Consider the following 26,927-nt stretch of genomic DNA (forward strand, 5'->3'; position numbering starts at 1 on the left):
TATTTTTGATTTTATAGACCAGAGAAGTCCAGTGTTGCCCGTACTTATGACAGCTAGGAACCGTAATAAAGGTAACATTCTTAATAGCCCTTTGTTCGCCCTCGTATGTAAAAACAGGTTGAAAAAATAGTTTATAACAATGAACAGTAACAAAATACTAGAAATTCTTTAATGATGCAAGACGATGATTTGTTTAGATGCTAACTTGGTTAGCGAAGAGCGCGTCGAGAGACACCAGTTTGTTCTGGCGAGAAAAAAGTGTTTCCAAAAGATTCATTCTATCTAACGAAAAAAAAAAAAACACAGGAGAACATAAAATTATCATTTTTATCAATTCAAAAATACATTTATGAAGTATAATATTTTTGAATAATCATGAAATGATTATTACAATTGCCAATTAACAATTATCCATTTCAGTTTTTATTATTGTTGACGTTTATCATCAAAGTAATAATTGACCAACATATCTTCGCCATCTAGAAAGAAATTCAAATGAATTATTATCAGTTTCATGAATTGATGATTGTAGAAATTGAATAAACAAATGACTACTTTCCAATGGAATGTAGATGCACAATTCATATGAATGAAAAGTTCTTGAAAGTAAAATATTACAGGGTGTAACTGTATGAGTGTAAAACATTCAAGGAGGTGATTCCTCATCGAAAAAAAGATAGAATCTTTCATATAAAGGAACTTCATTGGAGCATCCCTTGTTAAGATACAGCCCCTTAAAGGGGGTACATAAAATTTGTATAACAATTTTTTTTCACAAGTACTGAAAAAGTTACAATATTGAAATTGACCTGACGTTTCGTATTACTAAAAAGACACTTAGCCAGTAATTTATTTGGTTTACCCTATGGTTGTACGTGGTGGAAAACGCAACCCCTAAAAATTTTTTCCAATGTAACTTTTCGTCTTATTATTTGTTTATCATTTGAAGATTCATTTCCGATAGCCTGTTTTATTCCAAACAAAAAATGTCTCTTGGGTTTTTTGCCCAAAATGAACCAGTTCGCAGCAAAAAACTATTTTACGAACAACCACAGATACATCGTCATAAATGCGAACTGGATTTATTGTTATTTTGTAGTTAGTACCTGCATTAAACGATTAAAAGGTAATAAACAAAACTAATTTATTGATAACAGAACACACAACATGTAGAAATCATAGTAAATGTTCAATATGTCTTCAGACATTACGAATGCATCTAGACGTCGGCGCATTGAGCCACGTAGTCGCTCAAATATTCGTGGAGTCTCTCTGATTACCCTGCACGCATCGATGATGCGGTTTCTTAACTCCTCTACATCGCGAACAGGAGTACGATAAACCAAATGCTTTAAATGGCCCCAAATAGAGAAATCGAGAGGATTGAGATCCGGGGATTGAGCGGGCCAGTTCTGTGGCCAGCTCGATCCCCGATCGCTCGATCCCACAGTCCCAATCAAATCATCCCCAATAACTCCGAGCCATATGTGGTAATTATGAGAATTAATAATCTTGTCCCGAGAAAAACTACATTCGTCTGTGAATTCTATCGTCTTCAGAAAGTCACGATTTCTTCCAATCATTTCCAGCATCCAATTGCAAAATTCAAGACGGTTCGGAAAGTCTCGCGGTAACAGTGCCTGTACTCGTTGCAAATGGTAAGGGTATGAGCGTTGTTCCTTTAAAATTCGAAATACCGTCATATGATCAACATTTGGCTGGAAAGCAATTTTTCTAGTTCTGGTAGTAGGTTCTTCTTCAATCGAATTAAGTACTTACTGCTTCCTCAAGCTGTGGTTTTCGTACTTCTCGATGGCGACCACCATCCTACGTTCTTTTGTCGACTGAACCATATTCTTGTAATTGTTGATGGAGTCGAGCAAACATTCTATGTGAAGGATGCTTCCGTTGAGGATATATTTCAGCATATCTTCTAGAAGCTTCTTACCCATTCCCCTGCGACAGAGCGTAAACGTAATGCATATCAGCCATTTCCTTATTTGTGTATGCCATTTTAATAACAAGTGAATTATTGAAGTAACAAATTAAGAACAGAACAACAACACACAATTAGTATTAATTCAATTTCGAAAATTCACAAACTGACAGCGTCATACCAACTGAATTGTCACTATCGCTAATAGCGACCTACTAGATAGATTAGTTTCGTATTTTCGCATTTATGACGATGTATCTCTGTAGTTGTTCCTAATAAAATTTTTGCTGCGAATTGGTTTATTTTTGGCAAAAAACCCAGAAGACAATTTTTTGTTTAGAATGAAATAGGCTATCGGGAATAAATTTTCAAATAGTAAACAAATGATGAAACAAAAAGTTACATTGGAAATAAATTTTAGGGGTTGCGTTTTCCATGAATGATGTGAACAATTTAGATTTTTCATTTGAAATCAAGAAAAATTGTAATTCAAACAATCAAGGTGGATTCCATTCAGAAAAGAGCCATTCGCCTGATTGGAGACACGAACATCACCTGCAACCTTGATAGTCTGGAATATCAAAGAGAGGTTGTAGATTATTTGTCTCTTTTTTGTAGACACTTTCACGGGGGATCTTCAAGTGACTTGGCACATTCGATTCGACCAAGAGCGGTACATATCAGAAATATGCGACGAACTGTTCTGCTTGTACACCTCAAACTTCAGTGCTTATGAACTCTTTCATTTGGTGAACTGCGTTTATGTCAAATAAACTTCCTGAAAATGTTCTTCCAGATGAATTTGATCTCCAGTGATTCAACTCCAAAGTAATCCGCTACTTTCACACAGGCACCACTACTAGAGCGCCTTAAGAATTTTTCTGTAGTGCTTGTGTTCTGTGTAGAACACAAGCACTCCTACTTGGTCTACTCGCCGGTTTTAATATTAGCGTACCCACATTGTCACAGGTAAACAAAATTCAGCTAGGTACTCAGTTGAATTGTGGACCGTCTTCCATTACCTACAGTGGTGTATTGATATATAAGGGTTATTATTGTTGATTATTTCAGTTTGTTTCATTCGTTTGAAAATGTCCTCATAGAACGAAACTGCAATAATGTTAGTTGCAAATACAAGTCGAACAAAAACATAGAAAGTTTTATTTCTCATCTTTTAAAGCCGCTATTATGGAAAAATTACAGAAAAGTCATGTCAAATTTTGATTACCCCTGAATGAAAAAAGCGTTACCCAGTTGAAATATGATCAAGTGATGAAAAATCATTGTGTTCAAGAATTTTTGGTTGAATTTTCAATTTCGTTAAATCTAATAAGATATATTTAGCGGCCAATAAATCTATTTTATGAAATGAACCATCATTGCTTCGGAACCATTTTGTATTAATTTTAATAACTAAAAATACTAAATTTTTTAAAACATATATGTTCTGAAAATGAATCGTGTTGAAATACATAGAGTGTTCCATCGGAAAATCACCTTTAAAGAGCTGATTCATCAGAGACATTGGATGGTATGAATAATACCGGAGTATAAACTCCGAGTATGTTCTCATGAGTATGAGCATAAAGTATGAGTTTGTACTCCATTACATATGAATAAAAATATTTCGATATGATGAGTATCTGCCCACAGTACATAAGAGTGAATACTCGCTATTTAATTTCTATAAACTTGTCAGAGTCTGTTTAGGAGGTAGCAGTGATTCGGCATATTCTCGCATTGCCTTTTATTTGAGCAATTAATTAACAGACTGTCTTGTTGTTACAATGAGTGAAATCAGTGAAGACGAAAGTAATAAGTGAGGCGAATCCCAAATGGGATTTGTGCATATGTTACGTGATTTTCCTTTACTTTTGTCCAAGTCACAAAAACCAGATGTCCGACTATCAAAGTCAAAAGCACTTGAAGCGATAAAAAAACAATTAGAGCCTAATTTCGGTTCACAAATAACAACAAGTCAAATCTACAAAAAAATCAATAACATGAAATCCAGACTCAAGAAAAAGACTGATATTAATAGAACTGGAAATAAGAAAATTGTTCTGCAGAATTGGGGAAAGATTTTGTTGGAAATCATGGAAGGCGATACAAATCCAGTACTACAAAGATTCCAGGTGATGTTATATTTATAAATAAAAATATAAATAAGGCAGCCAAGCTATATTCAATCTAAAACCAAAAAATATATTTCTGTTGAAGTTATTTTACAATTTCATTTTAGGAGCAATATCCGTCGGTACAGAACAAACAGACACAATAGCAGTCATGAAGCCAAAATCCACAGGCCTTCTGTTTCTAGAACGTGTATAGTCGAAGTAACCGATATAGTAATATTAAAGGTGTCGGTGAAGTCAAAGGCAAAAAAAACCAATACGAAGGAATTATGCCGCAACGAATTAGTCCACGTGGACTGAAGAATTGGCGGTTCGTATTGTATAATTTTCAATAACCGAGTTTTATCATTGGCTGGAGAGTCATAATATTGAATTTGAAGTCATGTTACGGTGACCAACAGAATGTAGAGATGAGTACCGCGTTATGTGTGTTATTAAAGGGGAACTGCTGGAAAGTAGGGGGCAATATATCTTTCACTTGAACTATACCACAAATGATGATACTGCTAGTGAAATAAATCCACCAAAAAAAAAAAACCCAATAAAATCGGCCCTCTTGAAAAATACGAGACAAACGATACTGAACAACTTTCAAATACCGAACTACAAAGACTAGTTTTGCTGGATCAACTAAGAGTTTTGGAAATGAAGGAGCAAAAACTGAAGAGGGAGCTAAATCCAAGTAAACAATTTACTTCAAATAATAATTATATATTTGACGATGCAAATGGAAAAATTCACATTGATATGTAATATTCAAATATTTCTGTAAATTGTTGCAAAGTAAAAGTTATAAGAAAAAATATTAACGATAAAAATTATGAATGCGTTGTTTTGTTTGACTTTTACCAACCTCAAGTAAAAGCAAGAATGATTTCTGCTAATTCAGATCGTCTTCGTTGCCCACTTTGTCTAATGTCATCTACAGTGTGACCCATTTTTAATAGAAATACCCCCCTGAAATTTAAAGTTGTAAACCGATTCTAATAATTTTTTTTAAATGTCAAGTACTAAAAGGTCTACCTTGAAACAAAATTTGAAATGTTTATTGGAGTTTCAGGGCATACTACGATATTTTTTCTTAGTCGAAAATCGGGATTTTTTATTAGCGATTTTTTTATTGAAAAAAATCACTAAGCCACTGGATTCAAAGTGCCTCTAAACAGGTGTGACCAAAATTTTATGAGAAAATATTCATTATTAACAAAGTTATGACAGCTCAAAAATTCGAAACCTCACACAGCTAACAGTAACTAAAAACACCCTATATCAACAGATATAGCCATGAAAATATTTTTTTATGATTTCAACAATATAAAGTGCCGCCAGATGAAAAAAAACAAATAGCTTAAATATTTTTAATGAAAATAACGGAATTACATTCAAGTTTTCACGCAAATTAACTAAAACTAAGTCCTAATATTTCAATTTGAATCTTAGTTGCCATGGAAATGATATTACAGACACTTGTGAAAGATTCAAGTGTACCATTGCCAACAATATTCACCTTACAGTTCTTCGAATTATTTTGTGTCATGGCTGCAAGATTGAGCGTAAGAGAGAAATTTGAAATTGTACGCCTTTCGGGAGATGACGTTAGATTTGCTAGAGAGGTTTGTAGAGTATTTAATGAGAGACATCCAGATCGTCCTCGTATTAGCTGCCGTACGGTAAATAAAATAAATAAAATATTCAATGAAACTGGTACAGTATCAAAAATGATGTTAAAGAGTAATCCTGTACAAAGACGAAACAGGAATGATCAAATCATTTTAGATTATTTCGGAAATAATCATAACGCCATTATAAGGAATGCCACTTTAGATTTGAATATTCCACGAGAAACTATTCGGAGATGTCTCAAGGCGAAGAATATTAAACCTTTCAAGCCCAACATTTTTACACACACTTCAAGAAGGCGACGAAGCAAGACGCCCGGAATATTGTTTATGGGCCCAAGGGGAATATTTAAATAGAAATTTCCTAAAAAATATTTTATATACCGACGAAGCCACTTTCACTACAAATGGAGTAGTGTCATCACATAATTGTCGCTATTGGGCAGCGGATAATCCTAACTGGGTAATAAACTGTATTCACAAAAAATCAACGTCTGGTGTGGGATATTGAACGAACGAATTATTGGTCCTTTCTTTGTTTTTTAGGAAAACATTGATGCGCAGAGGTTTCTGAAATTTTTAAACACAGAGTTTTGGGATGCTATTCACGAGCTGCCAATCAATGAACGATCAAATTTAATTGTCCAGTTAGATGGGTGTTCAGTTCATTATGCCAGAGCTGTGAGGCAATGGCTTAACGAACATTTTCCAAACCGATAGATAGGCCTTGGTAGTCCGTTTATAGAACCCATATCTTCGGACCTTCAGACCTCACAGTTTTGGACTTTTTTCTCTGGGGACTTCTCACACAAAAGGTTTACAAAATCCGCTCAAGAGATAGAAATGAACTTTGTGCAAGAATTCGACAGGTATGTGCAGATATTAGCCCTCAAGAACTAAGGAACGTAATCAGAAACATTCGTAAGCGCTACACATGTATCGAAATACGTGGTAGATTAGTAGAGGCTACTAGAATATGAGTTAGAATTAATTGTTGCACGGAATCGAAACATTTGAATAATTAGTTATTAGTTACGTTTATTAAATTTTTTTGCTTCATTGTTAGTTGAAATGTGTGAATGTAATTCCGTTATTTTCATTAAAAATATTTACGCTATTTGTTTTTTTTTCATCTGGCGGCACTTTATCGTTGAAATCATAAAAAAAATGATATATTGTGACTGTTAGCTGTGTGAGTTTTCGAATTTTTGAGTTGTCATAACTTTGTTGATAATGAATATTTTTTCATGAAATTTTGGTCACACCTATTTAGAGGCACTCAGAATCCAGTGGCATAGTGATTTTTTCAATAAAAAAAATCGCTAATAAAAAATCCCGATTTTAAAATAAGAAAAAATATCGTAGTACGCCCTGAAACTTTAATGAACATTTCAAATTTTGTCCCAAGGTAGACGTTTCAGTACTTGACATTTGAAAAAAAATTATCAAAATTGATTCACAATTTCAAATTTTAGGGAGGTGTTTCCATTGAAAATGGGTCACACTGTATATCTTGTACGGGAAGCGGATCCCAAATATCTTGTATTGGGAGCTCCTTTGGATTGAGTTCATCATTCAAATATTTAGCTAACGTGAAACAACATATAACAAGTTTTGGAACATTTTCAATCGACACCCGAACTTTATATTGAAGCATCGGAAGTCGTTTTTTAGTTGCCCACAACATCGTTCAATTATTACACGCTCCTTTGTAAATAATTTGTTATAAGCAAGCTGTGCCTGAGTATTTGGATTTCTAAAAGGCACAATTAACCACGATGCTACGCCATAACATTCATCTCCTAAAATTAATGCATTCGACCTCTTAAACTCATTTTTAGCAATGTTACAAATTTGTGATTAGCTTGAACGTTGATACTGTGATATCCTTTGCGATTTATATATTCATCACAGAGGTGTTTTTTTAATTTTTATGTGGGTGCAATCGATCACACCCATAGCACACGGAAAATTGTACATTGTTTGTCATATTTCTTTAGCTGCTATTATATCTGCCGGAGTGCAAGGAAATTTTATTCAATGTGCGCATTCTTCTATTATCTGGTAAGCAACTTGCGTCACAACCTTTCACACAGTACTTTGATGAACACCACCATTTTCTCCCATTCCTGTTTGAAACCCCGGATCACCTACATATCTTAAACATATTTTCATTTCATCAAAGTTGCATATAGCTTCTTCACTATTAGACTCCAAATTTATGGAGTATATTCTCATCCTAACGAGCATGAAGATATTTTTATTCCTACCAAAAATGAGAATATTCTCACAATAAACTGTACATAAGTATCTGCTTCGGTTTTTTATTCATACCACGTAGAGTATTTGCTCCAAAATTTGGAGTATAAACTCATTTTTATTCATACCTCCCATTGTATATTGGTAGGTACTCATTTTTTTAACATAACTTTCGTCATTACTATTTTTATTTGACTTTGAAGGCGGTCGTTTTTGGAATGTCTTCCTGACGTTTCACTGGCGCGAGTGTCTTGATACTGCAAGGTTTATATATCATGAGTCTGTGAATCTTGAGTTTATTCAAAAAAAACTCAAGATGTATAAACGAACCTGCGAAGAAGCTAGCCACTGGCGGCAGCGAAACGTCAGAAAGAAATTCCAAAAATCCACGGCCGTGAACCGAATAAAAATAGTGATACTGAAAACCTAGACCGCGAAAGCCTCAACCATGTTGTCATAACTTTCATTACTCTCTAGAACTTCTATTCGAAACTTTTTTCTGTTTCAAAGAAGAAAGCCGTTATCGTTTACCTGCATATCGCTGTTACACCCTATATATTCAGCTGTAAAATATATAAGAAAAATGTAACGAACTATCGCTGATACCAATATTTATCTATGTGAGTGTTCGTGATGGATAAATAAATAAAACACTTTATATTTTTCTCTTCTGAAACAAAAGTGCTCATACACAAAGTATTCACTTTTTGTTTTTGAAAATTTCTCATTTCTTTGAACTGCATGTCTAATTTCACCAATAATTTCAATATGTTCAGTGATTGTGTTTAATTTGTAATGCTCTACTGAAAAATGAAATGAATTATCGAAACGTCGGCAAAAACTCAACATCATTCTTTCTTTTCTCCTTTTCATTCCACAAGCTGATAGTTCACCCAGTAAACTTGAAAAGTAGCGAAATAAAATTATATCCTTCAAAAATTCAGCCATTCGTTTTCGATCACGCAATTCCGATAAATTCGACGATTGATTAATTGACTGTCTCGGCATAGTCGCGTTACTTATGAAGGCTCAAACTACTTCGGTTTGGAATTCAACTCACACGTACGGAGCTCCCTCCCTACGTATACCCTGACGCTGCTAGTTTTTGTCCAGAAAAAAGTAATCCGTGTGGTTGGAGATGCAAATATCACAGCAACTTTTCTAGCCTGGATCATAGAAAAAATAATGGAAACTTGTCCTTTTTCTATTTTTTTTAATGAAAAGCAGCATTCAAGAGTCTTGATTTCAGCGAGAGCGGCAAATATTATCGGTGAGGGAAAAATTGGAAATGCTTAACGTTTAGAAGTTCAATTTGATGTATCCCGATTTCGACTTTTCATGAACAATTTCAGTTGGAGGTGTAAACTTCTCGAGACACTTTTTCTGTATGAATATAATCTAGTGCTGTTTTAATTGGAGATGAATATTCTTCTTTTCGCACAGGCATTACTCTTGTGGCGTTTCGATGCCTTTTTGAAGTGCGCATATATATTTGATGAAAAGAGTCATTTTTCTAAAGTAGTGGTATGATGAAAATCTTTGATGATGGAAATAATCAATAAGTATTAATGGTTTCCATCATTTGCAAATATGAGAGAATGAAAAGAATGAGAAAAAAATCTTTCGTAAAGCATATAAGAAGATTTCATTGTTTGTGGGTTTTGCTACTTTGCTCACAAAATCAAAGTTTTTCTAACTGGGTACATATATTAAGACCTCCAAGGTAAACGAACAAAATGATGAAAACAAAACGAAAAAGCTTTTGCTCCAAACAACCTAACCTCATGATGAAGCCTTTTGAAATATACTTTAAAAAACCCACATTTAAGATTTTGAATCCATTTTGTAAAATTTGTAGACACCTTATCAATTATTCGGCAGATATATTGTAACGAATCTGAAGCCGCCCCTGACCGATTTGTCGCCCAGCGAACAAACACATGACATCACCGCAAAAGGAATGCAGTCGGCAACCGCCGATTAAACTCTTTTTGAGTACCGGAACAACTACAGAATTCTAAAACGATCGTTATCGATATATAAGGCCGACTTCTCGTTCCAAGAGGGCAGTTGAGTTCAGAAAGTGAATCGTGCGGTTGAACAATGAATGGGCTCATTCAAGCTGATTTAGATTTTTTCGAAAATTATATATTATTAAAGTAAATCATGAAAAAAGTAAAGTATCCCACAGTATGCCAATTAACAACTGAGCAAGAGCAACTGAAAATGTGAGATCGCCCGCGATACATTTTGACGTCACACCAGGCAACGAGCTTCAAGTGGTGGCAACCGGGCCTGTAGTTGGAGATTATGAATTGCTGCCATCGCCGCCAGCACTCCCTTGTCGTCGAGTCGACTGATGTGACGTCAAGCTTGACGACATTCAACTATTAATTTGAGTGGGAAGATAAAGAGTGGAATTTCAGATTTTTTGCAGATGTACTATTAGAAACATAAACTTTCAAATAATGAAATTTAAAAAAAAAATGTTAAATGAGCCCATTCAACTTGTTGGAAATAAATTTGTTTAAGACAGTTAATTTTCCAACTTGTTACAATATTTTTTATATTTAATTTTCTATTTCGATATAAAGCAATGTATAGATTCATAACTGAGATATACAAGTTACTATAAAATTTAAAATGCCCGAAATTTATCAGTTATGAAAACAGATATTTGTCTGGTATAAAACACTTTAAACTGTAGAAAATTCACAATGAAATCATTAAAGTGTCAAACGATGAAAAACATCTTCATATGGCCTCAAAATATAAGAAATTGCCTCAAATTTGAATAGCTGTCTCTCTTCAATGTAAACAGTACAATCTACCATTGCAAACATGAGTCATCGTTGATTGAATGCAAATGGTATCTGTTTTATTTCCATTCATCACTAATAGAAAAAAAATTCTATTTATAAAATATATATTTTGTTGTGTATATTTCATCGCGTATCTCATTGATGAAGCATGTGTATTATTTCGTTGTCTCAACTGTTGTTTTAACACATTGTAATAATTTTATATATAATTAAAAATATTAATCTTAAAAAAAAAAATAGATATTTTGATATGATTTTTTTTATTGTCAAAGAGTTTTTTCTCAAATCATTGAAGAACTTTGTTGAATATGATTCTGAAGTATGTATTCAAAGGAAAAATAAATTATTCAAACAAAAAATGTACAAAAAAGTTTCTGAAGTGAACAATAGTACAGTATCTTTTCTGATGCCAAGACAAAAGACATAATACATTTCGAATGTTGTTTCTTTTATGAAAAAACGATATTATGAAACAAAAAATTATACTGAACATTGAAGGTACAAGACATGCACATATACTAACCTGAATCGTGATGGGGTATCGTAAATTTAATATTCCATAAGAAGAAAAAGTCATCGGTTTCAAGCTATTCGTCATCAGCAGAAGAAAAACGTCTTTATTTTTTTTATTCCATGCATACCAGGGGCATTCGTAAAGATTATCAATAATTTTCTCAGACTGAAAACAAGTACTACCATTATAAATATGAACTTTCAGATAAAAAAGTTTGTATGAAGAGCGTAGAACAGATCCGTTTTGGAAATGGTATCATAACTACTAGATCCAACTATATACAAGAGCCCAACTATATTATACAGGGCTTTTCATGATGAGCGTTAATTAGCCGTTTCTGGCAAACTATTCAACGGATCAACCTGAAAATTCCACAGTACGCATAAGTCAATATGACCTACACGCCTAAAATATTTTAGACGAAGCGGCGTTGTCGCTTCTGCTATAAAGTAACGGCTTCTTTGATTTTTCAAATGGAACACCCGTATATATTATCATATTATGATTCATTATCACTTTGTAAACAAATTCATATACTATTTTCCTATACCTATCTTTCACCGTTTGGAAGATATAAATTAATTTCTTTCAGATAATACTATTTCTATTTTGAACCGTTTTCGAGATAATCTGTTTCAAACGGAAATTGACATGGTTTCTTTGTTCATCACTAATTTTTGTAAAATATATTCCGTTTGATGTTTCTTAATTAGTCACAGATAATACAATGAAAAGATAATTATTAAAATACCCCCCAACCATCGAATGAAACTTTTCTTCAAACAATAGTTTTATTAACGCTGAAACACGAACTGAAAATAATAAACCCATAAATTAATAAGTTAATTTAATCGTCAGTAAATTTCAGAATATGTTCAAACACATCTCCACCTCCACTTGAACAAACATGTGATCTCTTCAAAAGATTGTCATGTGTAGCGCTTCTGATCAAGTCTGGAGTCAAACTATTGAAATCAGTTGTAACTATCGGTTTCATATCTTCCATTGTTGTTATTGGAGTAGAGTAAATCATATTTTTAATGAAACCCCACACGAAATAATCTAATGGATTGCCATCTGGTGTTCTAGGAGGCCAACGAAAAGGTCCATTATTAACAATCCATCTGTCTTCGAAGATTTCGGTTAAAGCTTCGCTGACTGAATGAGAATTATGGGGTGGAGCACCATCCATTTGGTACCATACACGTTCTCTTCCTGGTCTATTATTTAAAATCATTTGAATTCCAGTCCTCAGTAAATCTTCATATTTTGATGTATTCAAATTGTTATCATAAAACTCGATATAAAAAATCTACTCATTCTTTATGGCACAAAATACATTGAGTTGCCATCTTTCTTGAAAACCCCTTTGGCGGACAACTTGGGGATTTTCTGGCGCCCAATAATGACTGTTGTGTCTATTGAAAACTCCATTTTTTGTGAACTTGGCCTCATCTGTCCATATGATATTGTCAAGGAAATGTTCATCCTCTTGAGTCTTGACAAGTAACCATTCAAAGAATTCCACTCTACGAGGTAAATCAGTCTCTTTCAAATGTTAGACACAGTAGAACTTATGGGATACCATTTATGCTCATTAAGAATTTGACAAATTGTCACGTAGGGTATACCTATCTCCCTTTTAGCTTCGTGCAGAGAAGCATTTGGAAATGCATGAAAGTATCCCAAAACTGTTATACCATTGTCATTATCATCCACTTTAGTCTTCTTACGAATGATTTTTGGACGGAAGGTAGAACAACTGTAGGTTGAATGGAAATCTACAGTTGTTTAGTAGTCGATTTGTCACATTATTATTCGGCTTCGGAAGTTGTGGATATCTTTCATGAAATACTCGGCATGTTCTACTTGCACTCACCATAAATAATTATTACATTCAAGAAATCTTCATTACTGTAACCTAATCTTGACATTATTCTATTATAATTGTTAGCTATCACAATCAGTCAAAACCACCAACGAAAGTCTGACGTTAAATAATTGGTTTATTTATTTTTCCAAAGCACACTATTGAAAAATATTAATGTGTACTGTTGTACGTTAGAGACCAATACCTCAATGTATACAAATTGTAACTTTTTCTAAGGTAGGTACATACCAATTTCGAATTGACTGATCTGGGACAGTTAAAAAACTGGATCAAAAAGAAATATTACTAAGTATGAAAAAAATGTTGAATATCCAAAATAAGTGATGAATTCAAGAAAACGAGCAAGAAAACCACGTCAGTTTCCGTTTGAAACAGTTTATCTCGAAAACGGTTCAAAATAGAAATAGTATTAATCTAAAATTGGATGTAGAGCTCAAAACTGTTGAAATAAACAGGGTGTTCCATTTGAAAAAATTGAGTTCCACTCATTATTCCATGAGATCAAAGTATCTGCATTTTTTGAAGACCCTGTATGAGACAAATGAAAATATAACTCGGAGTGAAGATCCTCATAGTATCACTCCACTCCATTTCAAATTTGATCGTTTTAGTGCAAGAGAGTTCAAGATTATCAGCATTTATAAAAGTTCATGTTTGGTAAAAAAAATATCGAAATTAATTTATATCTTCTAAACGGTGATTTATAGGTATAATGAAATAGCATATGAATTTGTTGACAAAGTGATAATGAATCATAATATGACATTATATACGGGGTGTTCCATTCGAAAAATCAAAGATGCCGCTACTTTATAGTAGAAGCGACAACGCCGCTCCCTCTGATATATTTTAGGCGTGTAGGTCATATTGATTTATGCATACTGTGAAATTTTCAGGTCGATCCGTTAGATAGTTTGTCAGAAACGGCTAATTAACGCTCGTCATGAAAAGCCCTGTATATTTAAAGCTTTCCTGAAGTGTTTCAATGTTCAATGGATTCACAGATGATATGAAGTTATCCTATAAATCGTTACCGTTGATCAATAATTACCTGAAAATATTCGTATAAAAACAAATTACTCAAATAGTTTTGTGTTTATATTTAGAAATTAAAACAGATTCGTTGAAGATATGGCTGTTGAACTCAACAATTAGGTAGCAAAGTTATTTGATGTATAATAATAATAAACCTAAACTACACTAACACCTGAGGTCTTTGGTAAGTTGCGCCACCAGATATACACGAGCAATGGGGTATGTTCCTCCTGACGAAAATCAAGTAGTTTTCATGAAAGAGCTCTTAAACAACGCATTTTAAACTAATCATTTCAACTTTTTTCTTTAAAAAATTATTCAAATACTTTAAAAAGAGGAATGAAATAATGTATTCGACAGTTAAAGGGATTCGTTTCTATTTCACCATTTGGCAACATCGGTTATAGCTAATAAAGGACAATGAATCTGTTACCTGTATGAGACAAACAAGTCGTGCTGTTCTGTTTACTAATGTTCCGGGTTCCGAGATATTCTGTGACATATGACATTTTGTGCACCTAATCTATCTATATGAATAAATAACAAAACAACTGTTGTTTATGTAGCTTGTGGAGATGGTATTGAACTATAATTCATATTTTGCCTTAATTGTTGATTTAGGAAGATACTTTTCCTTTTTCAAAGTAGAATATCTAGGTACGTATAAATTATTTCAACTCCATATAGACGCTGTTGCCAATATGTGAATTATAAACAAATCCCTTTGAAAATTAAAACCCAACATTTGAAACATCACTTTGAATACTTTTCGGAGTGAATTTGAAAATCTCATGAATTAAACTCAACTTTATTTCGTTCAAACTTGCATTTGCTGTAATAACCCAAATCGAGGAACATTCCCCATTGGTGCAAAACCGGACCGGCAGCCCAGGCGCACTCATGAGCTAAGAGGCAACCTTAGTGCAATTGATATTTTTTTTGTTACTGTTTTTTTTTAAGTAAGAATATGAATTCGTTTGAAATGTTTCGTCACGAAACTTAATATTACAAACCAACTTCTACGCAGGTGAAGCCACGGGCAATAACTAGTATGATAAAATTGATATCTTGGAATCTTTTTGCATATTCTTCTCAGAAATATATTATCTGTTATTAGAACCTCAGCGAATTGTAAAAATGGGGTAATATCTTAGGTGAGCTTTATACCATTCATCATGAAATCATTTTTGAAAAGGATCTTTCTGGAAACATAATCTGAAAAAGACTTCACCAACAATTTCCCCGCCTCCGCACGAGTGCAATGTTGGTACTAAATATGAATTCACCGAATGCAAATTCAAGAGCCTGGAGAAACAGTGATGAAAAATAGTTTTGTTTTATGTACACGCCTTTTTCCTCGGGGCTGGCGCCCCAGTTGAGTATTCAAAAATTAATTCTTTTTGCGCATCCACAACATAAAACGAAGTTACTTACAAAATTTTAGCGGTACTGAGAAACAATGATAAAAAAATAATGTTATTTTATGAACGCGCCTATTTTTCTCGCGGCTGACTCCCCTGTTGGAATCTTTAAAAATCACCCTTAATTACAAACTAACAACATGAAACGAACCTACGTACAAAATTTCAGCCTTCAAAAATATAGCGTTACGTAGAAATATTGATGAAAAGGTAATTTTATTTTAGAAACGAGCTTTTTTCGTGCGGCTGGTGTCCCAGTTCAAATATTCAAAATCATTTCTTAATGCACATCTACAACATAAAAAAAACCTACATAAAAAATTTCAGCCAGTAAGAACATAATGGTACGGAGAAATAGTGATAAAAATGTAATTTTCATACGTGCCTTTATTCTCTCTACGGAGGAGGGCTTCGGCTGGAATATTCAAAAATCTTTCTTTAGTGCGCATCTAAGACCTAACAAGCATCTATAATCAAATTTTCAGCTTACTACTGGGGTTTACCAGTAAGAAGAAACAGAGATGAGTGGGTGAGTGTTAAGTGAGTGACTTTTGCATTCATGAATATAGATTTATCAACTTTAAGTTTTCTACAGTGATTGGCCATTACGGCTAATAACTATCTGACATGTTCGATGGATCTTTATAGTTAAGTATTGCATAGAAAATAAACATTATTATAATTGATATTTTTCATTTATACATACCAGAATCACTTCAAACACACAGAAACTGATAATTAAAATACATGCAAATAAAAGTTACGAATAATACATATATCGAGTTTCACAGGTATGAACGCCATAACTACTTGGTGCTGCACTTAACAGGGAAGAATAGTAACAGAAAAAGAATAGTAACATGAACTGATGATTAATTATTGTGCCAGTCACGATCTGGGTTACCCCTTAAAAACAGTTTACCTTCTGAATAGCTTAAACTCACCTCACTCGATAACTTCTCACCACCATAGAACCATATGATTGCATTGCATACATATATCATCAAAATATAGTATAACCTTGGTTGTATTAGGCTTTTTGTTGATCTGATTTCCTGAAACTGACATGTGTTCGAAGTTAGTGAAAATAAAACTTTCTTCGAAATTCAGAACTGATCCTAGAGTGATCCTAGTGTATGGTATAGATTCAGCTCCGGTGATCTGAAAACTATTCTAACTAGATGGATACACCTAGATGAAAAATCACAGTATTCAGAGTGAATTGGGTGCACAGTATTCTCCATTTGATATAATTTTCAGTAGGATAAATCAATAATAATGCGGGTGTGTAAATTGTTCTTGATTTTTTCGAATATAAACGGCACAAAGCTATACTTGTTCAAACTTCAGTACATATACTATGCACATAATTCCATGTTTTTTATTAGGCGCTTCATTTCAGTCATTCTTAGACCTCCGGATGGAACCCTGTGAAACATCCAACTCGAAGTAGATGTCACGTGTATGAGAGTGATGCGATGCAATATGTTTGTGTACATGAGGAATAAAGTGATGAAGTCAGCGTGGAGTAGAAAAAAATCGTAGTTGCTGACATACCGAAAAGGCACTAAGCTGTATCTTCGTTAAGATAGGTCGGATCGTCACGAACAGCCTGTCAAATGGAAGAGATAGGAGTGTAGAAATCATCATGAAGGAAAAAACAAAGGCCAGAAAGGCACTAAGCCACATCTTCGTTAATAATAGTTGGATCATCATATACAGCACGTCAAATGAAAGGAGGAGGAATGTTAAATTCGTCGACAAAAAAAAAGTACGACGGAACACGTTAAAAGGGCACTAAGCCGTATCTTCGTCAATAATAGTTGGATCTCAACGTGCAGCACATCAAATGAAAAGGCGCCAAAGATGGTGCCAAAAGGGCACAGAGCCGCATTTTCGTTAATAATAGTCGCATCGTCACGCACAGCACGTCGAATCAAAGATAAATTGAAGCATAATCAATCTACGATGGAGGAACAAAAAGGCAACCAGAAGGGCACTAAGCAGTATCTTCAATAGTTAGATCGCTACAAAAATGTAAACAAGAGATGCCAGTATGGTCTTCGAGTAGGTATGCGACTGGGTCCTCAAATTGGGTCTTGATGTGAAACACATCAAATGAAGTGAAAGGGGTTAGGTTAGGTCCAAAGTGAGGCGGTCTATTCGAACCTCTACTGCAACCCACAAAGGTTCATTATGGCTCACACCTATTCACACTCGACCAAATAAACCTAGCTTCTCAACGAAGCCGATTAGTTTGTATGGTTAGTGGTTTTTCAGGTGAGATGGTAAGGGTATGGCTCTGCCCAGCGGGGCAAGCACAAAGTGTGTGCTCAGCTGTATCATCATTTTCCACAGAGGCAACACACACTGTCTTCCGACGGTGCGACTCTCTGAGTATGATCATCCAAATGACAGTGACCTCTAAGAAGGCCTGCTAGACATCGTAGATCATCCCTACTGTAGTCCAACAACTGGTTGGTATCAAACTTCAAAGGGTGAGTCAATCCTGGAAGATTCTGCCGCAAGTCCATGAATCTTCTTGCCATGCAGGTGTTCAATTGTTTGGCAAAGCCTGAAGTGATTTCAAAGACAGGTTCTTGTCCGATGGAGCTGCTTGCAGAACCCTACTTTGCAAGGGAGTCAGCATCCTCATTGCCTTCCAGGCGAGTATGGTCAGGAATCCAGACCAGTGACAATCTTCCTATCGAGAAGAGTCGTTTTTGGCAATTTGCTACCAATTTAGATGTTGCTTGGTAGGAGCCGAGAGCTTGCAACGCAGCTTGACTGTCCGAGAATATTTTTATCGACTTACGTATTATGCTGGATTCTTCCAATCTCCTCGCACACAGTTCAATAGCATGAATTTCCGCTTGAAATACAGTTGCATAGGTGCCTAGGCGAGTTAATATCTCTGTCCTGGGTCTGCGACTGAAAACACCTACACCAGGAGCGGGAAGTGTTTTTTATTCATCCATGAACCAACAACTATATTCTCTTAATATTTCCTTCTCCCAGAGGATCCAGTCCTCTCTACTTAGGAACAGTACTTCATAAAGCAGTTCGTATTTGGCAGTTGGAGACACAAAGTCAGAGGTCATTTCCAGAATGCTGTGACTTTTAGTCTCAAATAACAGTCTGTTGTACTCTGCATTGAATTGATAGGGAAATTTGGATGACCACCACGTCTTGGGTGCAGAAGCATGTAAGCATAAAATAATCAATACCCTTCCTAATGACCAGACATGCTCTGGGTTTCACCCCAAGGCACGCTATTACCTCTCCAGGACTATTGTTCAGTCCGGTTACTTGGCCTGTATTTCCTGTCCATGATTCATGCAGGAAAGCACGGTCAATTAATTCGTCCTTCAAGTTTTTACCAAAGACGTATGAAGTGACCTTGGCATGTCGTAAGTTTGCCTGCAAACACTTGAAGTATTGCCGCAAACTTAGAACTCCTCAAGGACACCTCCACCCTCCTCCTCCACCCTCTTCTCCCAGGATCGAGGGATGAGTTGACTCAGATGATGAGGTGAGGACACCTCATCACCCAAGTTGCCAGCTGGTTTTTTGGACCCCTCTGACGGGACGAATTTTGTCTTCGCTTGTGAAGAGCCAAGTCCAGCCTTTTTGCTTGGTTCTCTACACGATACGTTAGTCGTCTTCGTTTCCTGTTTCCAACTGTTTTCACAGCCTCGGGTCGGGTGTGAGCCACTGGTTACCCCTATGTTTGGGTGGATTTCCACTCGGCCTCACTTTATTTACTCTAATGGGTACACTAGAGAGACTCGGTTGAGTAGTTTCCTGCTGACAGGGTGCTCGGATTTCAGGATAAAATAAAACCTGCCCAAAACCAAAATGTGGTCTGAATCCCATCCTCGCCAGCACGGCCATGGATCCATCGTCAACAGCGCAGGTCCATGTTTGACCAGGGCCTGACTTTTCCTCATATTAGTATGGACCTGGTCGGACCTGGTCAGTCTGTGACTGCCTCCGTCAGGTAGGTGAGCAACATAGATTTGTGACGCATTTCAGAGAACCTCCCATGGTTACAGGGTATTAACTACATTAGCAAGACATTCGACGCTAACCTGATCCTCACAGACGACCTGTAACCATCCAGGCCGAAACACGCAGCTCTGGATTGTACCTGTGGCCTTCATCTGGAATTACCTCAACAGCCTACAAAATAGCCCCCTGGAGAGATTCCAGCTAAGTGACCGTCAATGAGGTTGTCGGATAATCAAGGTGCAAGATTCCCAATGCGGAAGGGGAGGAGAAACTGAATTTGATAATAAAGAGGAAACAAACATTGCGGGGGTTATCAACACAGCACATGCATATTCGATGAACTTAGAAAATTCATATTGAGTCAGTAATGACTCAATATGAAATGTATTTTATTCGATTATATAATGCGATGGAGCGTTCATTTCTGTCGAGAAAACTAGTACTGAAATTTAGCAAAAATATAACGCGTTGGAAAGATCATTTTGTCATTTTGACCACTTCAACTGCAACGAAAACAAGCGCATTTTTGAGCCCATTTCTTTCCAGAAAACCCATATTGATGGCATTATAATGTTTCACGGTATAATTTTCACAAAAAACGATTTAAATGTATATCAAAAAAAGAACGCAGTAAAGCGTTCATTTATGTCGCGAAAACTCGCATGAAAATTTTACAGCGAAAAACACACATTTTTCAACTCAATTTTTTTTTCCAAAAACCAATATAATTTGCACTGTAAATAACAGAGATTTTTCACTTGGGATATTGGAAAAAATAAAAAATTAGTCTACTCTGATTGAATCATAATGATTTGTAACAGCATCACTACGTAAATGGTAAAATTTCAGCTTTCGAATATATAAATAATTCTCGTAGACTATCATTAGCGCCATGTTAGTTAGGAGTGAGGGGTTAGTGGAACCGGTTAGTTTCTAACGTAGGAAGGAATTATTCATTAATTTGAAAAATATATAATGAAAAACATTCATTGAGTTACGGTCCTGTCACGATCACAGAAAGTTGTGCTCATATTCAGAACCGAAAATTGTTAATTTTAGATAAATTTCAATTTGTTAAACAATTCACAACAACTACAAAGTATTTATCAAGTGCTAAATAGTGTAATACGAAGTAAGCAGTAATCTGTAAGCATTGTTGATATTATTTTCATCTTCCATAACCTAAATAAAATATTATCAACAACAATACCGAAACAGCCTACGGCTTATCAACCGTAGGCTGCCAGGACCGTATTCAGCAAAAACAAATGCGCTGAATAATGGAAATATCAAAGAATGACCACGAGACTTCTGACTACAGGAATTCTCAGAACAACACCAATCAACTACCTAAATCATACTCTTCAGTTACATCATCAACCATATTTCCAAATAAAAAACAAGCCATCGTCTTCAATGCTATCGAGAATACTAAACTTGAAGACTATGTAATCGCCCTTGGAACGATCATACAGCCGAAAAATATTTTGTTTTCTTTAAGAATATCTAACAACCGGATATGCATTCACTTATCAAGCGAAGACTCTATCAACAACTTCATTTATAATCATAAAGGATTAATAACCATTGATAACATACCAATTCAAGCTCGAAAATTAGTCTCACCAAATGAAAGACTCATCATTTCCAATGTATTCCCAATCATTCCCCACTATGTAGGTACTAGAAAAAGAGTTGAAAAAACTGAACTTAACACTGATGTCACCCATGAGTTTTCTGAGAATCAGCACATCCCACCCAGATTATCAACATATACTGAGTTTCCGCCGACAAATATATATCACCCCTCAACCGAATATCAACATTCCAGAATCACTTTTAATCACATTCGAAGAAACAACGTATCGTATATTTTTAGCTTTTGATGACCACATTTGCTTCAAATGTAAAATGAACGGTCACACTGCATCTAAATGCCCCAACAACGTTCACACTCCTACACAAACCAATGAAACGAATACCACCAACCAACAAAATACTCAATCTTCTCAGCATCACATGAACGACCCTTCATCCTCAAGCTACCAAACTCATAAATCAACAGTAGAAACGAATCAAGAGCCACCCTCATATGATCCTGCCCATGAAAACAATAAGCAATCAGGAAAAAGAAATGCTTCTGAAATTATCTCACCGACACCGCTAAACACAGACGAAACCCCTTTTCTAACTCCTACACCAACTAATCGAACCAAAAAGGCTAAATCGAGCATAATACCAATCAACAAGTTAATGGAACCGGCAAAAAGTATGTTTGTTAACAACTCTAAAAAAATACGTTCTAACATTTAAAGAAATATCAGATATTTTCAAAAATATCTACGGATCGTCTGATCCCTTGAGCGTTGCATTGAACTATACTGATAACACCGAGGGATTACTCGATATGTTACACGACATATACCCATATTTTGAAGATAGAAGGATGAAAAACCGATGTACAAAAGTAAAAAACAAAATAAAAACACAACTTGAATTCCAACAGAGTATTATAGAAGATAGTGACTCCTCAATAGACCTCTATTGAAACCTGCAAACAATAACACATAAATTCATTTCCATTTTGTAGTGGAACATAGGTGGGTTTTTCACTCACCTAGATAATATGTTCAGATTACTTATATCAGAACACAATCCAATTGTGATTGCCCTGCAGGAAACACACTTTCGGAATACGACATATAACTTGAAAAATTATCATGGATTTCATAGAAATAGAAGAAATTGTAATCACGCAAGCGGAGGAACTTTTATGTGCATGAATCCTTCGATGCTATCGAAATATCTTGTCAAACGGATCTAGAAGCTGTAGCCATCGTCCTCACAGGACCAAGAAAAATATACATCTGCAGTATTTACATACCACCTGATAAACAACCAGACACAAATACAATAAGCAATTTCATACAGCAGATCCCAACACCACACATCATTTTAGGCGACTTAAACGCCCATAATCCCATATGGGGTTCAAAAAAAACTAACCCATTAGGCCGCAACATCGAGTCATGTATTAATAATCTTAATCTGACATTACTGAATGATGGAAGAGAAACTCGATTCAACTCATCAACAGGAACGACCTCTGCTATAGATTTAACTTTTACCTCACCCTCAATATTCACATCATTAACATGGAATGTACTACCTTTTCTTTATAATAGTGATCACTTTCCCATATTGATCAAAAGTATATCAGCTACTAAGCCACCACAACCCATCACAAAATGGCGATTGAACCAAGCAGAATGGACTCTATACTCTACGTTGATATCTACGAACATAATCAATAATCTGGGTCCTCAAATAAATGATATAAATGAATACTTGAAAGAACTTACTGCTATAATTCTACAGGCCGCTGATCAAGCCATTGGAAAGACCCATCTCACAAACAGAGACAGGCAAAAAACTGTTCCTCTGTGGAACCCTGAATGTGATGAGGCATTGGAATTATCTAAATCAGCATTTAACAGATTCGAAAGACAAAAAGTACAGAATCACGAATCGAATATAAACGACTCCGTGCTCATACTAGATATCTGTTCAAAAAAAGCAGACAAGAATCGTGGAAAAACTACATCTCACAGATAAATAGTTCTACACCAATATCTGACATCTGGAATATGATTAGAAGGATATCAGGCCATAACACTCCTAGAAAAATTTAACAGCTGTCCCACAATAACAAAATAATTTCTGAACCCCAAGAGATAGCAGAAGTACTAGCAGACCACTTCGAAACATCATCCAATGATTCAACATACTCTCAGGAATTTCAGAATTATAAAAAACTCAAAGAATTTGAAAATATCAAATACAGTGACGACAATTCTCCACTCAACTTACCGATTACTATGGACGAATTTACAGAAGCACTTCAAAATACGAAAAATACATTCCCTGGAACCGACAATATACCCAATATCTTTCTACAAAAACTCCCTCAGAATGCAAAACAAATTATCCTGAATATATTCAACTACATCTGGATGAATGATGCTTTCCCAGGACAATGGTATTCATCAATAATTATACCAATATACAAGAACGGTAAACCAAAACACTCAGAACAAGCTTACAGACCTATATCAATAACATGCAGTATGTGTAAACTGTTAGAGAAGATAGTTAATAAAAGGCTAACATGGTTCCTGAATAAACAAAACTTGATAGTATCCGAACAAAGCGGTTTTTGTTAACATAGATCCACCCTTGACAACATTGTAAGTCTTGAATCCGAAATACATGAATCCTTGGCATGCAAACAGGAATGCATCGCAGTTTTCTTTGACATACACAAGGCATTTGATACAATGTGGCGTTACGACATACTGAAGACGTTAGAAACATGGTCCATCAATGGCAACATCTTGAAATTTATTGAAAAGTTGTTCAGAAAAAGATATTTCCAAGTTCGAACAGATGGTTACCTATCCAGAAAAAAACTACAATAGAACGGAATTCCACAAGGCTCAAACTGAAGTGGAACTCTATTTCTCATAGCTATAAACAAATTAGTGACTACATGTCAGTCCTCAGTGAGAGCAAGGCTATACGCGGACGATTTAGTGATATATGTGAAGGGGAAAAGCACAACATCTATTCAAAATCACTTACAAAAAGCACTCGATAACATACAGACCTGGTCAAAGACTACCGGACTCCAATTTTCATACAACAAAACAAAAGTTATGCATTTTACAAAAAAAAGGAATCCACAACATCCCACATTATACCTGAATAACTTCCCACTTGACTATGTAACAAGTAAAAGATTCCTAGGCATGGAATTTGACAATAAACTTTTATGGAACCCACATATTGAGTCACTTCGATTAACTTGTCAAACAGGACTCAACTTAATGATATCTGTATCTCACACATCACGGGGAGCAGACTTCCCAACACTCATGACAATGTACAGAACATTAATTCGTTCCAAACTGGACTATGGTAGCATAGTATATAATTCAGCTCAAAAGAGCACACTGAAACAACTCGACATAATTCACAACGCAGCTTTACGAATCGCTCTTGGAGCATTCTGTACTAGCCCAATCGATAGCCTGAATTGCGAATCCGGAGAACCGTCACTGGCTGATCGTCGGAAATATTTAACATTGTCATATGCCAGTAAAATATCAGCCTATCCAAATAATCCAGTGCACCGACATGTATTTGCAAAAAGTTTCAGGAAACATTCAATCACAGAAAGTGGATAAGTCTTCCTTTCTACGAACGAGTGAACAGAATCCTTGGAGAACTGAATTTAACCCTACCTGAAACAATTAATCCTACCGAAATTATTACCCCTCCTCCATGGACAATACACATCCCATCTATTATCCTGGATTTGAGCCATCTGAAGAAATCCGAAAATCATCCATCATTATTGAAAAAACTTTTTTTAGAAACAATCAAAAAATTTTAAAATTTTCAGTGCATATACACTGACGCTTCCCATTCTGAAAGTGGCGTAGGTGCTGCATATACAACCATTGAGTCTTTCGCTAAATTCCAACTACCACCCTTTACCACCATATTTACTGCCGAGCTCATAGCAATTTGCGAAGCCCTACGTCACTTGAACACAAAACCAACATCAAATTGGATAATCCTCTCAGACTCTTTAAGCGCTATTCAGTCACTTTCACAATTATACCCAACTCACCCATCCCTAATTGAAATAAAGTCCGAATTACAAATTTCTCAGAAGAAAAACTCAAATATTCAGTTCCTCTGGTGCCCATCTCATATCGGAATAGAAGGCAACTAGAAAGCAGACCGATTAGCAAGAAAAGCAGCAAGCGGTGATGGATCTACATATCAAATAACCAAAAGTATTCACCAGGACATCAAACCAGCACTGAAAAAGAACCTCACATTACACTGGCAACAAAAATGGGATACATCCAACTCCAAACTTTTCAGAGTCAAACCATTCGTCGTACCATGGAAAATAACACCTAAGAAACGGCGCACACAAACTATATTATCTCGCTTACGTATTGGACACACATTTCTCACGCACAGTTATCTACTCTCAGGAGAACAAGTTCCAATGTGTTATATATGTGGTACTGAATTGACTGTCGCACATATTTTAACCGAGTGCCCACTTTACGCAAATGAGAGACGTCGCCATAATCTAGGAGATGACTTGAAAATTATATTAAGTGATAAATTGGACCATAGTCAACTATTAAATTTCCTTAGTGACATAAATGTAATGAATAAAATTTTAATGTAATAATTATACAGATTTATAATTGACATTCAGCTAATAACCCTCTGTGGTTGAAGCTAAATAAATATAAAAAAAAACATTCATTGAGATCTAATAATTCCATTGATAACTTCACAAATACATTTCTCAAAGAAGTTTTCTGAAATTGTACTATTACAAAATGCTGCAAATTGAATTCTGTTTCTTCAAATGCTTTATCGGTTTCGTTGCGTAGCTTTTGCATCAACTTTCAGGTCGGGTGAGACTATAATTATTCATTTTGGAGTTTCTTCCCCGTATTCTTCTTCCGATAACTTCTGATGTGATTTTTACAAGTCATTATCATCTATTGATCGCGCATGATCTTGTGAAATGAAATCAAATGGGTTCTGATCTTCAATTTCATATATCACAAACTCTATGTATCTGTATGGAGGACTAAACAGTTATTGCAATGAGAGAGCATATATTCATGATGGAACCCATAGATTTTCGTTTCCACCGCCAGTTCGAGTATGCTCATTCCCACATACATTGCCTCATTCAACTACAACTGTAGCTTATTTATCTCTGTCGCTACAAGATTTTCATTAAATATCGTGCAATTTTTGAACTCGGTCTTTGAATTATATGCCTCAGCTCCATATCTCTCGTACCAGTCTCTAACTAGTTTCACCTTCTCTATTTTCTAATATTATCCATCATTTTACCGGCAAAAATGTGATTTATAAGAACAAAATTCATATTTCCATGAAATGAACTGACAAAAAAATGCATTGTTCATTAGTTGGAACAGGTTCTTCAAGAATTCATTTCCGTACATGAGTATTCAAATCTATATATGGTGTTAACCATGGAAACTGCTTGAATTCCAAAACACGATGCTCTTTTGTCATGATCAATGCTTGCTTCAGAGCTCTATAATAAATGATATATTTCCCTTTAGAATAAAGAGTAGCCATCAATTTTGTCGTTCACCTTCAGCTTTCTTAGGAGGCTTCATTGTCTTGGGATTTATATGTTCCAGGCAGAAA

At 35.3% G+C, this 26,927-nt stretch overlaps 1 long non-coding RNA gene across 2 annotated transcripts; it reads right to left on the bottom strand.

The window, feature by feature from the left end:
* Window positions 1-395: 395 nt before the first annotated feature.
* LOC111503486 (uncharacterized) lies at window positions 396-25,874 on the bottom strand. Of its 2 annotated transcripts, none has more exons than XR_012467048.1 (4): window positions 25,619-25,874; window positions 16,577-16,693; window positions 11,295-11,450; window positions 396-479 (listed from the first exon to the last, which is right to left on the bottom strand). It is a non-coding gene; the product is annotated as an uncharacterized lncRNA (long non-coding RNA). The 2 variants fall into 2 exon arrangements; XR_012467047.1 differs by having other exon boundaries at window positions 25,516-25,874.
* Between the last annotated feature and the right edge of the window lie 1,053 nt (window positions 25,875-26,927).

Source organism: Leptinotarsa decemlineata, unplaced genomic scaffold (assembly GCF_025532065.1).
Source record: "Leptinotarsa decemlineata unplaced genomic scaffold, Ldec_3_MD MMD2_tig00026307_RagTag_RagTag, whole genome shotgun sequence".
Taxonomy (NCBI): Eukaryota; Metazoa; Arthropoda; class Insecta; order Coleoptera; family Chrysomelidae; genus Leptinotarsa; species Leptinotarsa decemlineata.